Raw genomic sequence first — 6,726 nt, 5'->3', positions numbered from 1 at the left:
GTCGTTTTTGGGGGGGAAGCGCATGGACCAGGAATCAAACCCAGGTCTCCCATACTCCAGCATTTTTTAAACCCTTTGGGGTCATGGACCATTTGAAAAGCTATGGATACTCTTCCATGAAAAACACATAAAGCAAGTTCTCTGTTTCAACTATATGATTACCACCCTGGGGCGTGGGGGCCAGTGTCTGCCCTCTGGAACCAGCAAGGCTTGTAAAGGAAGCAGGCATGTGCACTTGTGCAGCACTGGTGGGGGCCTTCGCACATACAGAAGTTATTGGAAAAACCACTTTGGGGCAGATTATGTTGGATTTATGTTCAATTATCTAGCCACAAAACTGGTCAGCAGGTGCAGAGGTAATCTAGTTTTAGTTTGCTAATGCTACCAGAATGCAGTATACCAGAAATGGGTTGGCTTTTATAAAGGGGATTTATTAAGTTACAAGTTTACAGTTCTAAGGCCATAAAAATGCTCAAATCAAGGCATCCAGAGAAAGATACCTTGACTCAAGAAAGGCCAATTTTGTCTGAAACACCTCTGTCGGCTGGGAAGCACATGGCTGGTATCTGCTGGTCCTTTGGTTTCTGGTTTAAAACAGCTTCCCCAGGGGTATTTCTTTCTACATCTCCAAATAACTCTATCTGTGTCAGCTCTGAACATTTTCCATATTGTATGAGTCTGTAAGTTGCCAGAATGCGATATGCCAGAACTGGAATGGCTTTTAAAAAGGGAAATTTAATAAGTTGCAAGGAAGTGAAAGTGTCCAAATTAAGGCACCAACAAGAGGTTACCTAAATTCAAGGAAGGCCCATGGATAAGGAACACCTGTGTCATCTGGGAAGGCACGCTGGTCCCTTGCTCCAGGGCTCCATTGCTTTCAGTCTCTGTCCATGTGGAGTTTCCTCACTTTGCTTCTCCAGTGCTGGTTTTCATCTCTTGGCTTCCCTTGGCTCTCTCCAGGTTCCGGCTTGTTTAACATCTCATGGTGATGTCTGCTGGGCTCCAAGCATCTCCAAACATCTGTGTCTCTGTTCTCCATGTGTCTTCTATGTCAGCTCTGCTATGAAGTTTCTGTTAGCTCTGAGGCTTCTGTCATTTCTGTCTTTTCTGACTCACTCTCCAAAAATATTTCCTCTTTTAAAGGATTCCAGTAAGCTAATCAAGACCCACCTAGAATGGGTGGAGTCACGTCTCTATCTAATCAAAGTTAATAACCACAATTGGGTATGCACACATCTCCCTGGAGAAAATCCAACCAAAATATTCCAACCTATAGTATTGAATCAGGATTAAAAGAAATGGCTGCTCCTATAAGATTGGATCAGGATTAAAACATGGCTTTTCTGAGGAACATAATAGATTCAAACCAACAGACAAATGGTTCCCTCTTAAAGGACTCCAATCAGCAGATTAAGACCTACCTTGAATGGGTGCAGACATATCTCCATGGAAGCCACCTAATCAAAAGATCCCATCCACAACTGGGTGGGTCACATCTCCATAGAAATAACTTAATCAAAAAGATCCCATCCAAACAGCAAATTTGTCCCCACAAAATTGGACTAGGAAAAGGAACATGGCTTTTTATGGGGTACACAACAGACTCAAACCAACAAATTTCAGCCTCTGGATGCAAAAAAAAACAAAACATGTATTCTTTCTGTATACAAAATACATTCGTTCTATCTCAATATCACAAAAGCCTTAAACCATTTCAGCAACAATACAAATGCAATCAAAGTCAAAACCAGTACAAAATCTCATCAAGTCAGTTATAGGCATGTTCTGTCCTAAGGCAAAAATTCTCCTCTGGCTGTTGACTCGTGAAACTCAGAATGAGTTATCTGCTGCCAATATATAAAGAAGTGACAGTCATAGGATAAATATTCTGATCTCCACAGGGAGAAATTGGAAGGAACACAGGAGTTACTGCACCCAAAAAGTTTTGGAAAACTGTAGGACAAACTCCATTAGATTTCAAAGTCTCAAAGTCATTTATCATCCTCAGGGCTTGAGAAAGCAGTAGTTCCACCCTTTCTAAGGGCTTATGCAGGGGTCTTGTTCTTCCCAAATGCTGGGATGGGGGTTTAAACCTTGAGGGACTTTGAGGAGACCACTTTTTTCTTGGCTCCACCCTCTCCAAGCATCAGGGCAGTAACCAGGCTCTATGCCATCTCTGGAGTACACACTGACCCCCTCAGAACAATGGGGTGGCTACAAGGCTCTCCCTAATCACCAAGGAATTTGCTCCACTCTCTCCAAGACCTAAGGCAGCAATACTTTTCTGGAAGCTCTCTGCCTCCAAGTAAACTCACCCTTTCCACATGTATGGGTGGGTCTGCTCTCCTGACCCGAGATTTCTTAGCTTCAGACCTTAGCTTCCATAGTTCTGCTTTTGAAGTAACTTATTTCAATTTGTCCCTTTCTGTGCCTTTTAGTCCAGACTGACAGTGGTTCTGCCTATAAAGGTCTCCCAAGAAACTTGTCAGTTTTCCATGCAGTATACATGGATCACACCCAACAGATAATAGGACTGTCCATAAATCCTTTCTGGATAACTCCATTTCCAATCCTGTTTTGTTTTTGTTTTTTTTTCTGAAATGGCTGACTGGTTCCATATTTGGTTAAATTGTGGCACTATTCTCTGGGGTCTCACTTTCTGGAAGCACAGAATTTTCCAGACCATCAATTTCTGGTTTCTTTGTACCCAAGAGTTCAGTTCTTAGCTTATCTCTTTCCTGATATATTTTACTATAAATCACAAGTACATGCTAGGCTGCATTTTCCACTTTAATTTGGAAATATCTTCTGCTAAATATCCAAGCTCATCACTCTCAAATTCTGCCTTCTATCCAATATCAGAACTCAATTTTGCCAAAATTGTCTGCCACTTTAAAACAAGGTGCACCTTCCTTCCAGTTTGCTATGATACATTCATTATTTCTAAGTCCTCATCAGAAGTATCTTTAGTGTACATATTTCTACCAACAGTCTCTTCAAAGCATTCTAGGCCTTTCTTATGAAAATCCTCACAATTCTTATAGAGTCTTCCCTTTATCCATTTAAAAAGCCAGTTCAACATGTTTGGTATTTGCAAACTACAGCACCCCACTTTTCTGGTACAAAAATCTGTTTTAGTTTGCTAATGCTGCCAGAATGCAACATACCAGAAATGGTTGGCTTTATAAAGGAGATTTATTAAGTTACAAGTTCTAAGGCCATAAAATGTCCAAACTAAGGCATCCAAAGAAAGGCACCTTGACTCAAGAAAGGCCTATGGTGTCTGGAACACCTCTATCAGCTGAGAAGGCATGTGGCTGGCATCTGCTGGTCCTTTGGCTTCTGGTTTCAAAGGGCTTCCCCAAGGGTGTTTTCTTTCAGCATCTCCAAATGCCTCTGTCTGTGTTGGCTCTGAGCTTTTTCCAAAATGGTTCCCTCTTAAAGGACTCCAGTAAATGGATTAAGACACATCTTTAATGGCAGAGACACATCTCCATAGAAATCACCCAATTAAAAGATCCCACCCACAATTGGATGGGTCTCATCTCCATGGAAACAACTTAATCAGAAAGACCCCTTCTCCCCAAACAATGTCTACACCCACAAGATTGGACTAAGAAAAAGAACATGGCTTTTCTGGGGTACACAACAGCCTCAAACCAACACAGATAACCTCAGCCAGGAGATGAGGAAATGTCACAGATAACCTCAGCCAGGAGATGAGGAAATGTCACCAGGATTGAATCTGGGAGTCAAGCAAGTTTGCAGTGGGGAGGTGAAGAAGAAATCAAAGATGACTTGACCAGTTTGTCTCTTGATCTGTGTCTAGACCCATCTTATCTCCATTTCCAACTCTGCCTAAGATGGCTAGAAATAAGAGTCAAGGCTCTGAAGGTGAATGGGTTGGAGGTATTTGGGGTTTGACCCTCAGGGTGGGTCAAAACACAGAAGCAAGGGGCATCATTCCTCAACTTGTCAGATCCCCTCATTAGGCAAGGGAAGTAAAAGGCTGGTCACCAAGGCTGCTGTATATGCCTGCACAGGCTGCACAATGCCAGGAGGTGCCATTCATATGAATTAATGATGTGAATTTCCTCCAAAACTGGAGTTTTGCTACATTGCAGCCATTGGACCACAGTCTCAGCTCAGAGATTGTGAAGACAGAGGCTGGTTCAAATATTAGGCTCTCTTGCTTCCTTAGACCTATTTCTTGGCATTCACTATGGTCTCCTGCTCCCTGTAGAGAAAAAAAAGAAAGGGTCCTCCCATGCCTTGAAAGGTACAGCACTAGAAGAGAGCCTTGGGCATTGGCAAGCAGCTGGCTGCCCCACCTCCTTTCAAACCTAGCCTACTGCCTCCCATTCTCCAAACTGATGGTGTTAATTTGATGAGGGTTTAAAAGCTCCTTCATTTCAGAATGAACTGTTCTTGGAGAGGAGGAGAGGTTTACCCACTACCTTGCATTCATTTTCCCCCAATATACCTCACCTATGAAAATCCACAAGGACAGAGAACAAACAGGGTGGGGTCTAGGATTATTGCCCATACAAGATAGAGACCTGTATTGGGGCCATGCTGCCTGTCAGTGAGGCAGGTTATCACTGGAGTTCGGGGGCGGAGGTGGAGTTTTCTGTTAGGACAAATGACACACAAGAAATATAAAGCAATTCAGTGCCCACACATGTTTGTTTGTTTGTTTGTTTTTTAAAAAACACATTAGTTAGATCTAGTTTTTGGTTTTGAAAAAATATACACTAGAAGACCATTTACTATTTTAAAAAGTCAAATTGCCAATCCTGGGTAGAGAGCTTTGGAAAAGTCAGTGGTAAAAAGAAGGAGATGTTGAGGGGAAAGAGTCAGAAAAAGATAAAGGGAAGAAAAGATGAGTAGGGCAGAGGAGAAGGGAAAGGGAGCTATCCAGAAAGGGGCAATCCTTCTGGGAGAGAGTGTGAAGGCTGTAAAGGGGGGAAGGTCAACTGCTCTTACGGTAGACTCCCCCTGATTAGCTTGTGCCTGGTTGTTTACAAGTCTCGGGGTTCTTTATCCTTTGATTTTCACACTGGCTGTACACCTGGGAGCTCTAAAAAAGACTGATGTCTGGGCTAGTTCCATTGCAGGGCATATTCCTTGTCCTCATCACACCCACTCAGTCCCTCTTTACTTGGCCGTAGGGTGGTACTGCCCACCGTGAGGTCGAGGTATCATTTTACCTCAGTCTCATCTGGTTCAGGTCGGCACTACCTAAGCCTCCTCCAGCTTTTCCTGTCTCTCTCTGGCCTCTGCCTTCCTTGCCCTCCCGCTCCCTAAACACTGCTGATATTTTCTGATAATATTTCTGAGTCTCCGAAATAGCATAGACCTCTAAAACCTATAGACCTCTAAGGGCCCATAGGATTTCAGTTTCACCTTAAGTACCAGAGCACAGCTTCCCTTTACTCCTTCCTTTCACTTTCTGCTCACCGCCTCTCCATTTATTTTTACCATTATTTGGTTTCAAACAAACAATCCTCTTGAGGGGTTTGAAAGTAAGTTCTGTCTCTTGTGTCACAATTTATGGGAAATTTTTATCTGGGAGAAGACTTAAATATTTCTTTTTGTTCATGCATACCCAGTGGTTTAACAATATCATAAGGCAACTACCCAACGCCACTTCCTTTTTCTCAGACTGTGCTTTTGAAGTATGTCTTAGCTACATTCTAGGTGCAGCTTCTCCTTGTGGAATATCAGTTGCTAGTATACAGAGTCATATACATCCTTATTTATAGCCAGCAGGGGAGAAAAAAAACTTCTCTTGGCTCTCCTCTAATGAGAGAAGAAAAAACTTTAAATTAGATCGAACCATATGAATTGCCAATAGTTGGCGGTCTTTTATTTACAGGCTGGTAATTTCATATGATTCAACTAATCAAAGCATCTAACTTCCTTCTCATCATGTCCTACTCATTCAAATTGGGCCACAGGCTTATTCTTGAACCAATCACTGGAAAGGGAGATAGAATCACTATAGGCCAATCAGGCACATTTCTGGAAATGAGTGCTTAGGAAAGAAAAAGGGTAAATGGATGCTGGATAAGTAAACAACAGTATTCTCTTCAACATCGTATGATAATACTACATTTTACTTAGCCATTTTCATATTGTGGGACATTTAGGTTGCTTCTCATTTTTTATATGATAAATGTTGCTGCAATGGGGATTCTTACATATGCCTTCTTGGCATATTCTGAGAAGATAAATGTCTGAGTCAAAAGATTTGTATGATTTAAATTTTAATAGTACTCCCAATCTGCTCTCCAAAGCTTCTGAATGTATTTAAACTTTAATAGTCATTTTATCCAAGTGGGGTAAACCCAAAGATATATCACAGTCAAACATCTGAAAGCAAAAGACAAAGAAAAAATCTTGAAAGCAAGGAAAGAGAAAAAAATGCATTACCAATTTGAGTGGCAGTAGATTTCTCATCAGAAACAATGAAGGCCAAAATGATGCGGCACAGCATTTCTCTAGTGCTGAAAAAAGAACATTCTAGAACTGCAAAATATAATATCTGAAATCAAAAATTCATTTGATGGGTTTAAAAGCGATTAGATAAAACAGTAGAAGGTAACCAAATTGAAACACAGGGAGAAAAAGAAAGGGGATAAAGCTGAGCATAAGAAACATGTAGGATATAAATTAAATTTCTAATATATGTATAGTTGGTATCTTGGAGTGAAAGGAGAGTGC

This window comes from Tamandua tetradactyla, chromosome 14, assembly GCF_023851605.1.
Source record: "Tamandua tetradactyla isolate mTamTet1 chromosome 14, mTamTet1.pri, whole genome shotgun sequence".
In the NCBI taxonomy this organism is placed as follows: domain Eukaryota; kingdom Metazoa; phylum Chordata; class Mammalia; order Pilosa; family Myrmecophagidae; genus Tamandua; species Tamandua tetradactyla.
This window is presented reverse-complemented; position numbering follows the sequence as displayed.